Source organism: Schistocerca serialis, chromosome 4 (genome assembly GCF_023864345.2).
Source record: "Schistocerca serialis cubense isolate TAMUIC-IGC-003099 chromosome 4, iqSchSeri2.2, whole genome shotgun sequence".
In the NCBI taxonomy this organism is placed as follows: domain Eukaryota; kingdom Metazoa; phylum Arthropoda; class Insecta; order Orthoptera; family Acrididae; genus Schistocerca; species Schistocerca serialis.
Window position 1 is genome coordinate 418,374,713 of NC_064641.1, and position 17,396 is coordinate 418,392,108.

General features: G+C 44.0%; 1 long non-coding RNA gene across 2 annotated transcripts in view; it reads right to left on the reverse strand.

Moving 5' to 3' along the window:
* Positions 1-383: 383 nt before the first annotated feature.
* The window catches only part of LOC126474988 (uncharacterized), a 48,842-nt gene continuing 31,829 nt past the window's right edge, over positions 384-17,396 (reverse strand). The window contains exon 3 of one of the 2 annotated variants that reach the window (XR_007586624.1): positions 384-799. This is a non-coding gene — a long non-coding RNA (uncharacterized LOC126474988). The remainder of the gene's footprint in view (positions 800-17,396) is intronic. The other variant, XR_007586626.1, reaches the window with a different exon arrangement.

Sequence of the window (17,396 nt, forward strand, 5' to 3'; positions counted from 1 at the left end):
CCACCCAAACCGATACGCCCAGAGATACGAAACACAAAATAGAAGCAAAGGAGCACACGAGTCCCTGGCGCCCAGCGGCACGGCACGGCACGCGGCCGCCGCGGGGGCCTCGTCTCGCGAAAAGACGTATCCCCCAAGCTTGACCTGAGTCTCAACAGATCGCAGCGTTGCAACTGCTCTACTGAGTACAACACCCCGCTCGGTACCTAAGTCGTCTACAGACGATTCCGAGTCCCAACATCGAAATATAGACACCCATGTTCGACTGGTAGAGGCAGGGCGGCGCCAGGAATTGATCCCAGACAGCGCCGTCCGAGTGCCCCGTCCGGCCGAGTGACCAGTTGGGCTCGGAAGGCGCGGCGCCACGTGGGTGCATCGCTCCTAGTAAAGTCACGTATTTTCGAGCCTCTCGACCCTAGAGACTCCTTAGCGATATCGTTGCCACAATGGCCTGACGGGATTCGGCCTTAGAGGCGTTCAGGCTTAATCCCACGGATGGTAGCTTCGCACCACCTGCCACTCGGCCGAGTGCGTGAACGAAATGTCCGAACCTGTGGTTCCTCTCGTATTGAGCAGGATTACTATCGCAACGACACAGTCATCAGTAGGGTAAAACTAACCTGTCCCACGATGCTCTAAACCCAGCTCACATTCCCTATTAGTGGGTGAACAATCCAACGCTTGGCGAATTCTGCTTCGGAATGATAGGAAGAGCCGACATCGAAGGATCAAAAAGCGATGTCGCTATGAACGCTTGGCCGCCTCAAGCCAGTCATCCCTGTGGTAACTTTTCTGATACCTCTTGCTGGAAACTCTCCAAGCGAAAAGGATCAATAGGCCATGCTTTCACAGTCCCTATGTGTACTGAACATCGGGATCAAGCCAGCTTTTGCCCTTTTGCTCTACGTGAGGTTTCTGTCCTCGCTGAGCTGGCCTCAGGACACCTGCATTATTCTTTGACAAGTGTACCGCCCCAGTCAAACTCCCCCCTGGCAGTGTCCTCGAATTGAATCACGTGAGGGAGTAAACCGAGCCGCACACACGGACGTGCCAACGCACACGGGACGCACGGCATGCGCAGGCTTGCACCCACACGCACCGCATGCTGTGGCGCACGGACACGGAGCCACAGCGCGAACACAACCCTAACACGCTTGGCTCGAAAACACCGTGACGCCGAGTAAGTAAAGAAACAATGAAAGTGGTGGTATTTCACCGGCGATGTTGCAATCTCCCACTTATGCTGCACCTATCATATCACCTTACAGTGCCAGACTAGAGTCAAGCTCAACAGGGTCTTCTTTGCCCGCTAATTTTTCCAAGCCCGTTCCCTTGGCAGTGGTTTCACTAGATAGTAGATAGTGCCTATTTTTTTTAATTGCTGCTACATTCTAATGACCTGCTCTCTTGAAATCTATAGCAGTTCGTAAATTACATAGAATTTTTTGTATTTTAATCATAATTATTTCATACAATTTATTCTATTACAATTTGTTGTCATGCCTTCTTTGCCTTGGTTTTGTTTCCTACCGAGTTTCCCGTCCCTAGGGTCGTGGCCTTGGGCCGCTACTATTTAGCTTCACCACAATTTTACATGAATTGAATGAGCATTTATTAATTACATATAAGTAATACAAAGAGAAGCAAAACAGATGAAAAAGATACATACTAAATACTAATCTACCTGATGTATCAATTTTGGAACACTATGTGACTGCTTGTCCTGGCATGATCTTCAGGTCAAACTGTAAACGTACATGCCCGATTTGACTAAAATTATTTCTTATTTTCTATTTTGGAAATATTTTGTTCTTTTGTCCTGGTAACACTCAGGACATCACAAAAGTTTACAAGACCTAACTTAGTGCTACTACTATACATTACAACAACTACTACGTGATATATACCCTAAACATTTTTGTTATTATTGTCACTAATTAGTAGTGTCATGAATTAGTAGTTTCATCATCTTGGGATTCTTCCTCATCATTAATATCTTCTTGGTCAGGATGTGGGTCAGCATCTTGTATAATACCTGCCGCTGCAAACGGCGACCTTCCCCTGAGAGAGACCCAGAGGAAACGCCTACGGTTTGCACCCTTGGGTATGATACGTCTTGCGTCGGTTGGTGTTGGCACATGTTCTTCAATCCCTATCATAGATCGTGTTGTAATGCGATATTCACTTGAAACACCATTTTCTCCCCATGGGGTTTCCATTTCAAGACCTACTTCACTACTGAGTTGCGTTCCTAGCATTGCTCCACTTTCACTTTGTTGATATTTTGTCTTTTCTATTGCTGAGATCTTGTTCGCAATTTGATCAACCACTTAGAAAAGATCTGTGTTCGTAATAATTTCTTCATTTGTAAGATTAGGTGGTAGTGGTGTTCTATCAACGTTGTAGTTGGAGCACCGTAAAACAACATGTTCAGGAGACCCTATTTCACCACACTGACATACATTTTTAGTACACTTACATATCCTTTTTAGGTAATCTGGGTATGGGCCATGACCGGTCAGGTAATGTATCATCCCTCGACTTGATTGTATGCGTTTCAAGTGATGCTTATCTTTAATGTTTGGAAATACGGAATACACCCTACGCCCTGTTTCCAGGGAGTCCCAATCCCGTTGCCACTCCTGGAACCTCCAATTTCGCAAGGCCAGCTTATTATCCAGTCTAGCTCCCGTTATATAGAATACCTTCTCAAGATCACCCCTTTTAACCAATACCTAGCTGCCTGGTAACGCACGGTAATATCCACAGGCTCGATCCCCAGTATTACTACTAATGCCTCGACTGGGGTCATGGAAAAAGCGCCTGTTAATCAGAGAAGCACACATCTTTGAGCCTGTCTGAGGAGTTTTCGGTATTGGTGGTAGCGATGCTGATGAGCCCAAACGCTTAAGGCAAAAGCTACAATTGCAGCAAAAATTGAGCTGTGGTGTACTCTCATTGTATGTATGGGAATATTATATTCAGCTGTTTCCACATGTGCAAGTCTGTGCATTATGTCTTGAGCTCTTTGGGTAAACATGGTTATATGCCTTAGGACGTTTCTCCTTTCATCCAGCTGCACTCCCAGATATCGGGTATCACTACTACATTTGCTTGGAACGTTATCTAGTTTTACTGATGGATTTCTAGTGGTTGACAGATTTCCCTTCGGTAATATATAGGTAGTTTTATGGGCAGCTACAGATAACTTGTTGCTAGTGCACCAATTTTGAATTTGTAAAAGTACCCAGTTAGCTTTCATTTATAATCTGTACCTAGAACTTTCAGACACTATCACCAGGACATCATCAGCATATGCCACCACTCTGTCCACATCTCCATTATTATCGATGTCCTGCAGGAGGGGTTCAATGGTCAGATCCCACAGAATGGGGCCGCAAACAGACCCCTGTGGGCAACCTTTGGTGATTTTCTTCAAAAGCTTCATTTTTCCTGGTGTCCATTCCACCGTTCTACCTTTGCGGTAGTCTAAAAGACTATAGTAAGGACACTTAGGTGTCTGAATATCTCTTAACCTTGCAAAAATTGATGGCCACCATACATTATCAAAAGCTCCAGATATGTCTACTAATATCCCTATTGCATACTTGTGTAATGTCCTATCAATAATTGCTACAGCTTGATTAATTGCATCTTCCACTGATCTCCCTTTCCTAAATCCATCCTGGTTCTGATTAACACCAACAAGCTCCCTGTGTGACCGGAGTCTGTTACAGAGAAGATGCTCCTGTACTTTTGCCAATGTATTTAGTAAACATATTGGCTGATAACTTTTTGGATTGTTGGATTTTTATCTTCGCCCTTCTTTATTATAACAGCCTTAGCTACTTTCCAAATTTCAGGAACTCTTCCTGCCAAGAGTGCATCATTCAGTGTTGATGTTAAGAAAGGAAATATTTAAGTTGCCACGTTGTGTAGCACCTCTGCATAAAGCCCATCAGGACCTGGTGTTTTATTCTGTTTGAATTTGTAAATCGCATTACTTACTTCCTCTTGTGAAAATAGCATGACTGGTGAATTATTTTGGTATTCAACTTCCACAGAGTTCCTTAATTGTATCTGTTCATCGGTATCGGTAGTAGCTGAGTCGTCTGGCAAAATGACTGATAGTAAGTATTCTACTGAGTCCCGCCATCCTTGAGTCATAGATCCATCCTCCTTCTCTAGTGTCGATAGCACTAATGGCGATTTAATTTTCTGAGACAGCAACTTATAGGGCTGGCCTCATACATTTAATTCAGTGCATGTACGTACATACCACTCCCAATGCTGCTTTTTCGTTTCCAAGAGATTGGTTTTATAAATATTTTTCGTTTCTCTATATATATTTAATCTCCTTTCGCGCTCTTGTTGTCCAATAGACCGCTGATAATTTCTCCTAGCATTTCTCATGTTTTTCCTAAGATTCTCAAGTTCAGGTATTCAAGGGGTGGGTGGCACAGTTCTATTAACTTTAGCGGGTGTGGATTCCTCCAATGCTCTTTGCAGTATTGTCGTTAGAGTGTGGACCCGACGATCTATACTTCCAGTGACCTCCTGGAGTGGGAAGTCCTTAACTATTTTGGTCATCTTCTCCCAATTGGGTCGTTTAATATTTAGTACAGTCGGTTGACCCCTACCATGCACATTTCAGTTCTTCGGTTTTGCTCAATTTCTACTATGATGACATTATGATCACTTGTGGTACAGTGACGCTGGACTGTTCAGTCGACTATGTTCCTCACTGCAGTTCTGTTAGCTATAGTCACATCAATGTTTGAAGTAGCCCCTGCTTCACTTTCGTATGTAAAGATGTGTCCTGGTTTATTGATAACTAAGAGATCAAGCTCAGCAATTACATCTAATAATTTCTGGTCACGTTCATCAGTATGTCCACTGTGCCATGCTGTGGACTTTGCATTAGCATCAGTCATAATCATTAAATTACGTCTCTACCCATAGTAAGCTACTACCTTCATCTTCTCAAGGTATGGGTCTATTTCGTGTGAGAACTGCATATAAATATTGCTAATAATCCCTTTAAAAGTTTGTATTGTAGCTTCTATAACAGTACAGTGTTCATCACAATATTGGGCGATTTCAGTAATTGTAATACTTCTGTTTAGCACTATTATAATAGATTTAGCATCATTACTACCTGCTATTAATACAGCTGTAGCAGGGAGATGAGGAACCTTACCATTTTTGACATATGGCTCCTGCACACACACAATGTCAATCCCAAGCTCTTCCAACACCATGCGAAACTCAGCCATAACTAATAAACTTCTTCTAGCATTAATTTTCATTACTTTCATTACTAGGAATGCCGTATGTGTGCGAAACAGCCCGGAGAAGGTAGTTTAAATTGAAAGTATATACGCCCATGAGCCTTAAGGAAATCACAATATACACGTTCCAGATCTAGGATCCCATGCCGTCGCTCATATATCTGTTTCAATAAATCACGAAGTTACGCCACATCTGTCGGGATGTTGTTGCTTTTTAAATAAATCCTGTCAATCTCTTCAGCGACTGGAAAGGTTATTGTATTCCCTCTAGGATGAGTGATAAATCGTAGGCCAGCTTGCAACACATTAATATCTTCCAATCTACTCAGCATTACGTTCTTTTCTATTGTGTTATATACTCCACTTGGATTAAGTAAGGGCTCATTCAGCCTTCTTACCGTTGTGAAAACTTGCGTATCGTCCATTTTGCCCTTATTTATCTCCGGCTCCTTCTTGACCATATTGTCCTTTCTGTTACAGCTGTTCCTGTTTTCATTACGTTCACCAATGTCTTCTTTATAGGTGTTTTGCACTTTGCCTGTAGCACTGCAAGTTGTTGAATCAGGTGGAAGGGATTCTTTATTATTGTCTATAAGCTTCACTCCTGCATAGGTATCACCATTTATAAATTGTACAGGGGTTATATGTTTAGGCATCTTTGTAGTATCATATTCTTTCGTAGCTGATTTATCTTCACAGTTTTCGTCTGTGTCAGTAAAAGTGTACATTTCCTCACTATTATTTTCATGTGCACTCTGCACTTCAAGGCTCTTGTTTGACATACACTCTGCTTCTAATTCTTCAATTCTTGAATTAAGTTGATACTGGAAGATAGCGGATCGAAAAGTTTTTCTTTTTAGTTCTTTCCCCACATCACCATCAATGAGATTCCTACTTACCATATTGTCTATGTAATCAGCACAATCAAAATAATAAGATTCGATTATGTCATTTACATGTACTGTGCCTAAGCTTTCCTTCCCTGAAAATGGATGCCCATTCATATACCTTGATGGACCTAATTGCTTCCGCCACTCCATCGCCAGTTTCTGGTTTTTGTAGATGGCGTTTTCCTTTTGGTGTTATTACGTTTTGCACACTGACAAATGAAAGGTTTCCTCATTTCTTTAGGTATAATACTTGTCTCTGTCACTGATGTGCACTTATCCATAATCGGTTCTTGCAATGAATCTCTCTAACAAAAGTTGGTACGTTGCTCAGTCCACACCTGTTTTATCACATTTATTTTTCCGTAAAGTGCATGGGATGCAAACAGCCTTTTCATTTTGCCTGGGACATTCATCTCTCACATGACCTTCAGTACCACAGTGAGAGCACGTTGGGTTCTTCATACAGAATTTTGCAGAGTAATCTAGAACATTGCATTTAAAGCAACGCTGTATCCTCATTAAATCTTTCACGTTCAGATCATGGAACTGCACATTATTCCTTTCCTTCTTTAATAGGTTGCTCCTAAGTCGTGGAGTTACTTCCAAGACGTGATTTACCACCATCTTTGTTTTTGGGCCTGTTTAAATCGGAGTTTCATCTCTGATTTAAATTCTTCTATACTCATGGTTTCTGATAATTTGAGTTCGTAGATTTCATCCAATAGCTCCTCGTCTGGTAGATCCTTGGGTACAGCATAAAGTATAACCAAAGGTCATCTTTTGCGAGGTGGTTCACATTTCATGGTCTGGATCTCATTTATCTTGTCCATCAGTTTTTTCTGGTCTTCCTGAGACTCAGTCTCCATGAACACAAGATTATTGGTTGTTCTGACAGCTCTAATTCTTAATTTGTTCCGTTTTGGGATGAATGCGGCTGTTACCTTCTCTTTAATTGCTTTTGCATCAATATTTTCATCTGAGCGGATGAACACTATGTTCGTCTGCTTTGCAGTTACTTTTGTTATCTTAGCTGCTGTTACGTCTTTGTTGGAAATTTTGATGTTAGTTGCTGCTACTGCAGCATATGTAGGAAGAGAATTTTTCAGACTTTCCAATAGGTTGATGTTCTCCGTCTGCAACTGCTCAGTATGCCCTAAAAGAGATGGTGCACTTGACTTCCATAATTCATTTCTCAGTTGAGCATTTTCCGTACTCAGCTCCTCAATTTGTCCAGTCAGTTTAGCCTGGTGTTAACTTGTTAACTTGTTCCTTAATGTTTGTGTCACATTCTGTGACACTTTTTTGGGCTTCATGTATTCCTCATTTACGTACTGCATTATGTCCTCAAAATAATCTTCCACTTTCATTGGGACAGTTAGATCCTGTCCTGTATCTGAATCCATTGCTCCCCCTCCCTGATCACCATCAGTCTCCTGCTCTTTTGAAGTAGCCATTACGCTAGTTACATCTAGACTTTAACTGTTTGTTTTCCTTCCTTTAGTTATTATGACTTGGTTCCACAATAAGAATCACAATCCCGTTTTAATCCAGTTAAGACGGTTGTGAGACTACAATTGGGTCACCATTTACTTAGATCGAAGGACTTAAAGCGTTAAATTTGCTGTCGAACCACAAACTTACCTTAACACTATATTAAGGTAGTCGTGGTACAGAGCTCGAACTACACTCGTGGTAGAGAGATCGAACTTCGAGACGTGGTACAAGAATCGAACTACACACGTGGAACATAAATCAAACTTTGGGACGTGGTACGTCTATCGAACTAAGAAGATAGTACAAGCACAGAACCTCAACCATGGCACAAAGCTTGAACAATAAATTCAGTGTCAATTTCTCTAGAAATATAGCACAACACAACAACCTGTCTGAGGTAAAGGTTTCTCTATACGAGGTAAGCTGCAGAATTATCGCTTATTGACTTTTCTACAACTTCAAAAATCCAAATTCACAACAAGTCTATTCAGCAGTTTTTCCAGCTAAGAATCACATATATAATAAACCGCAGTTCGACTGAAAATCACTATTTTCCTTCCTATGAAGTTCAATATTTTATATGAAACTGTCAAAAGCACAAAGAGCGAAAAGAATTTAGGTTAGGTGGCGAACAGCCACCAACTCAAAAGTTACCACCACAATCGACAACTTTATCTCAATGTAAGCGCAGAACTAAACGACTCAAACTTAAGCAGACAATTTCAAGCTTTCACGAATATCAAACAGAGCACTCCTTAATTTAAACGCCAAACATTACGAAAACAAAACTGCACACACAAAATGAAAAGGAACTATCGTCCGCCATCTTGGGTAGATAGAACATTCTTTTTTTTCCATTGAATACAACTACCTAGAAATTACTAAAGCAGGTCATATACATGAAAAATTATTACATTATTGGCATGAGTGAATTACATAATTATTATTAGTTTTCAGCCTTCTTTGCCTCATCTCTGAGTTGGCAATCCCTAGGCCTGTGGACCTGTGCTGCTACTACATGCCAAACCACTTCCAATACAATTATTTCAATTAATTAATTTTTTTTGCAAACGAAAACCTAACTACCAAGAAAATAGACTGGAGTGTAAAGAGGAAGTTAGTAGAAGTGTAAAAGACCGATCACCAACCTAACCTACCCCAAGATGTGATACAACTTGGCAGGTGCCTTGTCCATCAAATCTGTACCTCATGTACACTTGCCAAGGTCTAGGTAGATCTTCAAGACCTGGCATCCGATGAAGCACCGGTTTTGTGTAGCATCCTGAAAAACTACATCCTGTCCACACAGCCACGCATTGGAAACCATCAGAGTAATCTCTGGCAAACATCATGTCGTGACAAGCCCAGGATGTGTGCCGAGAATGTCTTATTAAGCATGAAATCAATTATCCACAATTATAAATGTACTAAGTGTAGTGTAGCATTGAAAATGCCTGAGCTACTGGATAAACTAGGTTAGACCCTACTCTAAATGTCATTGTTAATCACCGTGAATCTCGTCGCAGCACCCTGCCATTGCCACGCCCGTCGCCGCCATCTGCCTCGTCGCCAGACTTAGAGAAAACACGTCCCTGAGCCCGACAATCCGCCAGATAGGCTGCGAGCGCACGGCCACGCGGAGCGTACCACAAGAAGCGACGGCGATTGTGAATGTTCATTGGTACTGATGGGGTTCATTCTGTAGCATTTCCTTCATCTGGGGAATTACCACGCCGTGCTCTCGTCGCCGCTGTAGGCCCCAGAACTGCTGGATCTGCGCGTCGCCGTCGAACCGTTCTTCTTGCTGCCTGCTGTGCTGCTCTTCCGCCTGCCCTCACATACACACGCATCTGGTTAGCAGAAAACTCATCTGCCAACACACGCAATACTTCACACGCTTCTAAGTCTCGCACGATTTCAGACACGTTCTTACTACATAAAATGTGAAGTAATTCCGTTGCTACATCATTTCCTTGACACATATACATCATGTGTTCCGGATCTCCCTCAGCACCACACATACAAGTATTATTATCTGAACTATTGATTTTATGTAAGTAAGTAGGATACGGACCATGCCCAGTAAGGAAATGGACCATACCCCTACTCACATTTATATGTCGCATCTGGTGTCGTTCCCTGATGTTCGGTAATATTTCATACACTCGTCTACCTGTATTAATGTTGTCTCAGATTTGTTGCCAATCTCTGTCCATCCAGTGCTTGAGCTCTAACTTGTTTTCTATTCGCGCACCTGTGATTGCCTCCACTTTTTCAGCTTTGCCCCTCTGCAGCCAGTAAAGGGCTCCTCGACGTCCGATTTGTAGATCTACAGGGTATAGATCTAGGATCACCAACAGTGCCTCCACTGGCGCGGTTTTGAAGGCTTCTGTCATTCTAATGAGAACACTACGTTGCATTCTTCTCAGATGCCTGACTGGTTGCACCTGCCGCAGCTTATGAGCCCAGGCACTTGCCCCAAATGACACAATCGACATTAAGATAGCCTCATGATAAATTCTAACAACATTGATGGGTAATTTACAATTGGAGGTAGCAATCGTACAGATCTTGTTCGTAAGGTTCAGTGCCTTCTCGCACACCAATTTAATGTGTGCACTAAAGTTCAGCCCCTCTTCTAGGTGCAGCCCAAGATATCTACAAACTGTCTCCCTGCTAATTTGAGTGTCTTGCAATTTTATGGATGGACCCCTACCTGCAGATAATTTACCTTTTTACAATATATATTTAGTTTTTACTAACTGCTGTTTGAAGTTTATTGTAAGTACACCACTCACTTACAGTTTTTAACACTATAGTTGCTCGATTTTCAATTAAATTTCTAGAATCGCCAGTTATGATTACGAGCAGGTCGTCTGCATATGCTATTATAACAGCTACGTTTTCGTTATTTTCCAATATTTCCAAGAGCGGTTCTGTCAAAACATCCCAGAATATAGGGCCACAAATGGAGCCCTGGGGGCATCCCTTACTAATGTTCGTTATTATTGTGTGTTCTGGTGATCTCTATATTACCCTTCTATCCTTGCAGTAATCAAGCATCGACATGTATAGGCACTTTGGAGTTCTTAGCTCTCGCAGTCTCGCAAACAGCGAAGGCCAGAAAAGATTATCAAAAGCACCCTGTATGTCAATTGTCACACCGACAACATACTTCGCCAGTGAGGTTGAAGTTATATGTAATGCTTGATTAACCGCATCATCTATCGACCGTCCTGCCCGAAAGCCTTACTGACATTGGTTGAGCCCGTGGAACTCCCTATGATCACTCAGCCGTCCACGCAACAACCATTCCTGGACCTTCCCCATAGTATTCAGCAGGCATATTGGACGGTAACTCTTCACTAATTTCAGATCTCTGTCTTCCCCTAGGTAGATAGGTACAGCTGGAAGCTCATTAATGCATTCATGTGCATCACTAATTAGATGACGAGGCATTTGGCTAGGCGAGTGAGCAAATCTATGTCGGCTATGTCCAGGTTACAATGCCACCGGTGGGGCAAAAGGCAGTGTGCTTATCCTTAGAAATGATCGCATAGCACACCTGCTGTTCGTAGCCGACCTAAGTTGTTCTAACGGACCACATGCTCTTCATAAACTGGCGGTGGATTTTCACGCCTGACCTGATGGTATGGCAGACTAACTCTCGTATGAGGAATTTCCTCAAACCAAACATTTCCCAAATGTGGCAATTGCTGGGACCCCATGAGCCCCAAGCTCCAATGACGAGTGGCATTACTTCTGGAGACGTGTCCAAATTATATTTCCTCCGTATCACTCCAAGAAGTTAGGGATGTTGGTATTTGGTAGATTTTATCTCCTCTGCCCTGTGGAGACTGCCAGTGTACTCGTAGGGCACCATTGTTTCAATAATTGTGGCACTCCCTAATCCCGGCTTACCTTCTGTATCATGTATCACTAGCAGATCCGGCACATACCTGTTGTTATTGGCAGTGCTGAGGGTAGGTGCATCAATTACATTGTATCCCCCCACTTCCAGTTCCTTTTTGACCGCCTTAGAGATTTGGTCATGCCTATCTATCCTGGAGAAATGTGTGAGTGGGCGTCTTTGGAGGATATGCTGGACTGTTTCCCGTCTCTTCTGGCAAGGCCTTCTGGCCCTACAGTTGGCATTGGGGCCTTTTATATATGGCGCTCCCCTAGTGGGGAGGAGACCTATCCGCAGTTGAATAGCTGCAATGCAGTCCCTGCCAGTCCAGAAGGGAGGTGGATCATTTATCCAGGTACTACTCTCAGTGGAGTTCTGACAGTAGTCCAGGCCTCTACCCAATGCGGTGTTATTTAGGCTCTTCTTCCAGAATAGAGAGGTCGCTGTGGCAGTTGGTGGCAGCTGCTGACCTCCAATCGTCAGTATCTTCTTTAATCTTGTCAGCAACTTGCTGACCGATTGCGTACCCATTATTGCCTGCACCTGGACATCATTGGTGTTCCTTAAATTCTCTAGGCGCCATAGATAAACAGAGCCGATTAATAGGCGCAGGGCAGGCCACCGTCTCGCTGCTTGGCATGTATGTAAGGCGTTGGCATAGCCTTTGGCAAGTGGAGAGCTGCTTTCACGAAGCGCCGAATACAGTGGTCCTCATACTACAATTTCTTGATTGAGATGTTAGTTGTCTGGAGTGTGTGAATTAATCTTGGAATGAGATATGTGTGCATTACAGTGATTTTCATGGCAGCTTGGTGGAGTCTTTCCAGCATGGCATCAAGCTTAGATGTAGAGGGTGACTGGCTGCCTTGGTGATCGAAAGGATACCCTAGGTAATGCAGCTGTTCCTGCACGTTTAAGACTGGTATCACCTAATTAGCTTAGTTTGTATCACACATCACTTAGTGTGGGCGACTCGCACCATTTGAAGAGCCCTACACTTATATGCGTTCACCTCCAAAATTGAGGACGCCAAGAACGTCTCAACTGTTTTAATGTGGTGCCTCATACCTTCCTGGGTGTCCGATAGCAGAACAATGTCATCTGCAAAACCTAGGGCACCTATCTTAACCTAGTGGTCTACCACTAGGTTGAATACAATTGGACTGAGAGGATCTCAGAACTGAGAGGATCTGAGAGGATCTCCTTGCTTGACGCTCCTGCAGAATTCAATTCTCCCAATTTCATCTGACTTCAGCTTCAGCGTCGTCAATTGATCTTTGAATGACGACATCATGTGATCCAAAGTGTAGTTGTCTACATTATGGGTCCACAGGGCTTGGTGAATCGTTGTCCATGACACACAATCGAAAGCCTTAGATAGATCGATGGCTAATACATATAGAGGTTTCACACGATATCTGTGATCTTTAATCGCAATATTTAGCATCAAAGCTTTGTTTTGTTTTGTTTTTCTTCAGTCAAGGAAAATGCATACTTCAGTAACTGATGAGCCATTGGTCGCTGGAATTGTATCATATGCCTCCACGATGTTTTCAGATCGTAAGAAGGGACAGTGGGTAGTGAATAAGGAAGCAAGGAATATTATAAAATCATGTGATTAATAACGAAGGTAGGAAAGTAAAACAAGGTTATCTTCTCGCTGCCTAGTATGCTGGCGTATCTGTACGATCCGTTACAAAAATTTATAAAGGGATAATCTGCACAGGTGTGGTCCCTTTGTGCTCCTGGTAAAAAGCGTCCAAGATTACTCTGATATGGATGTAATACGACACACTGTACTACATGCATGTGAATATCACATTTCCACTGCAAGCTAGAAACAGTCGAAAAGCAGTCACAAATAACAATGTTTTAACATCTTCAACTTTTGTAGTCCTGTCTTCCTCAGTTGCGTGTAATATTACGGTATATTGATAATTTTTACTTATGGACCGTCTGACTTCAGACAGAACAGAACAGAAACCAAAACATTGCATTGAAACAACCTTTCAGTTCACAGTGCTGTGGGATGCGGGAAAAAAACCGCAAATTGGCATTCATAAAAAGAAGAACAACACCAAAAATGCAACAGGAGTGTAATATGTAAGAAATTGTCCACGCAACCTGCCAGTGATGATGCCTTGCAGAAAATAAAGGCGAAACGCGTATGGCACTAAAATTGTGTTTTATTCAGTTCCTGTTAGACGGTCCTTAAGTAAAAATCATCAATATACCGTAACAATGTTTTAATTGGTTCGCCGTAATGAGAAAAAGCATTTCAATTGTTGCATGCACATTATCACATTTATCAGCATTAATAAACTAGTTATACAACAGTCTACACAAATGAAGAAAATGGTCGGTATTATTACGAAAGTAGGAATATCCTAAAAGAGTTTTATGATTAGATATATTTAATTTGTTGAAATGTACTGCTGACAAAGGCAGATCTACTTTCATGACAATGTTTCTCGAACTCCAACTCACAAGGCACAAATGGCTAGCTTGTGCATTCCTGTCGCGCGCATTAGCCTCCACTGCTGACAATACATTGACCATTGTGTTGTCCGACAGATCAGTTGTTTATTTTTCTCAATAACAGCTATTTTATTCGCGCTCACACATTGTCAGTTTGGCAAGCCGTAGGTGAGTAACCAGTATCTGGCATGTGCCTATCATGCCGCCTGAAGGAACGTTCGTCGTTATTTTAATACTACTCAGATCAAGAGAAGGAATAAAATCCTTTGGTAAGTTTCCATTCCAGTTGCTCAGTGTTAAAAATACGATGGGTTACGTGGATTCCACCAAAATTCCAACGGAACTGGCAATCTATTTTTGTGTGAGTTGTTCATCTTTTCTCATTCGAAGAAGCATCACTGTTTGTGAGTAACGGCCACATTTCTCTTGGTGAATGTTTTAATTGTACTTCCTTTGTCACAGTGTAATTTGCCAAACTCATCTCACAGCAGCTATTGAGACAGAATTCCGAAACGGAGTGCCTCATTAAACAGGTAATTGGCAATCATAGAGGTCAATAGCTTACGGAAAACCTCATAGTGTCGGTTTGCAGTAACATAAAAGAAGAAATTTCATGTTTATTTTCATACTAGCAAGCTCTTGTTTCGCTAGCTGTCGATAACTCTTAAAAAAACTACACTCACTGGACTGAAATAAATAAAAAGGGAAGTATAAGTACTGATATATCGTCATAGATAAGAAAGTTCCGTGTGTTTAAGAATTGACAAAACACTCTCCTCTTTGTGTGCTATCATTCGCCAAACTTTCGTTTCGATGTCTCGAGCGGTTTAGGAGATATGAGAGATGTTGCGAGTATTTCATTCTCGCGGGCGTGACATTGGAAGTGAGAGCGCTACATGGGATATATTTTCTCGAGATCGGAGTCAGATAGAGACCTCCTCCCAAATCTAAACAAAAATTCAGCACGTTAGCTAAATTTCATACGGAGCAACATATGGTGTAATGCGCACCAAACGCAAAATCATAGCGACCCCTAATTTTCGTTGCAAACTTTTTGAGATTTGCGTAGTGTCTTACTAAAATGTGTACATCATAATAAGAATGGTCTTTACCAAGTTGATGTACACTTCGTCACGAAGCTGACACATAACGCTACAAGTAAGGCAAAAACCAAATATTTTCAGTGAATAGTACTGTAAAATCGTTTGAGGAAGATAACATATTGCGCGCCCTTCGGTTCTGTCAGCGCAGAGCCTCGCCAGCCGGCGCGTGCGAAGTATGGTGTACGCGCCGCAATATGCGCTGGATCCGCGCGATTCGTGCGGCACGTGCGTTTCGCGCTGTAGTGTAGTGTCACGTCACACGTGCTATACGCTTCTCAATTTGCGCCTAGCCTAAGGCGGACGCGGCCTCGCAGCAAGGAAGTTCCGTGGGAGCCAAGGCACGGGACCGAGCTCAGATCCTGCACGCAAGGTGAAGCACCGTGGCGCGAACGCCGCGCAGGCGCGAGCATCCTTCACCGCCGGCCAGCACGAGGCCGACCAACGGCGAGGGCAGACCACGCCCGCGCTTAACGCCCGCACTTACCGGCACCCCTACGGCATTCACCTCGCCCAGGCCCGGCACGACAGCGCTGACCCACTTCCCGACCAAGCCCGACACGCCCCTATCCTCAGAGCCTATCCTTATCCCGAATTTACAGAACCAATTTGCCCACTTCCCTTACCTACATTATTCTATCGAGTAGAGGCTCTTCACCTTGGAGACCTGCTGCAGATATGGGTACGAACCGGTGCAACACCTCCACGTGACCCTCTCCCAGATTTTCAAGGTCCGAGGGGAAGATTGGGACACTGCCGCAACTGCAGTGCTCTTCATGTTCCAAACCCTATCTCCCCGCTAGAGGATTCCAGGGATCTCGAACGGTCATGCAGAAAACAAAACTCTTCCCCAGTCTCCCGAGGGCGTCTCCAGGTCCTTCTGGGTTACCCCAACGAGCTTCTCTAAAAGAGAGGCCCGACTTGTATCGGTTCCACTGCCCAGTTCCGGAATAGGAACCGGATAGCCCTTTCGCCCAACAGGAGCCAGCACAAAGCGCATCATCCTATGATGGCCCCCATCAACACCAGATTTCTCCTAGGGCTTAGGATCGACTGACTTGTGTGCAACGGCTGTTCACATGAAACCCTTTTCCACGTCAGCCCTCCAGGGCCTCGCTGGAGTATTTGCTACTACCACCAACATCTGGACAGATGGCGGCTCCAAGCAGGCTCACGCCCAGACCATTCTGCACCCAATGCCGCGACTCTCCTACTCATCAGGGCTTCGCGGCCAGCCACAAGGACCGGCCGTGACTGCCAGACTGACGGCCGAGTATAGGCACGAAGCTTCAGCGCCATCCATTTTCAGGGCTAGTTGCTTCGGCAGGAGAGTTGTTACACACTCCTTAGCGGATTCCTACTTCTATGGCCACTGTCCTGCTGTCTTCAGCTACCGATGCCTTTCATGGTTTCCCATGAGCTTCGATTTGGGCGCCTCAACTCGTCGTTTGGTTCATCCCACAGCGCCAGTTCTGCTTACCAAAAGTGGCCCACTTGGCACTCTGATCCAAGTCGTTTCCTCGCGGCTTGAGCTTATCAAGCAAGCCGGAGATCTCACCCATTTAAAGTTTGAGAATAGGTTGATGTCGTTTCGGCCCCAAGGCCTCTAATCATTCGCTTTACTGGATGAGACTCGTACAAGCACCAGCTATCCTGCGGGAAACTTGGGAGGGAACCAGCTACTAGATGGTTCGATTAGTTTTTCGCCCCCATACCCAGCTCCGATGATCGATTTGCACATCAGAATAGCTCCATCAGGGTTTCCCCTAACTTTGTACTGGCCAGGCATAGGTCACCATCTTTCGGGTCCCAACGTGTACACTCTAGGTGCACCTCACCTCGCAATGAGGACGAGACGCCCCGGGAGTGCGGAGGTCGCCCCCCCAGTGAAGGACGGGGAAGCCCCATCCTCCCTCTGCCCGTGCAAGGCGAGACCTTCACTTTCATTACGCCTTTAGATTTCGTACAGCCCAATGACTAGCGCACATGTTAAGCTCCTTGGTGCATGTTTCAAGACAGGTCATGCAATTGTCCAAAGGTGAAGCGCCGCTGATGGAAGTGATTATTCCACCTGAGAGCATCCTGAGCCAACAGCGGCGCAGGTCTGGGGCCAGGCCAGGTAGGTCTGTCATCCGGGAAGAACCACATGAGCTTGCCGGGAGCCCGAGCATCCAAAGGGGCGAATCGACAACTCCAGATATACCGCCGAGCAGCCAGCCAGGAGACCAGGGCT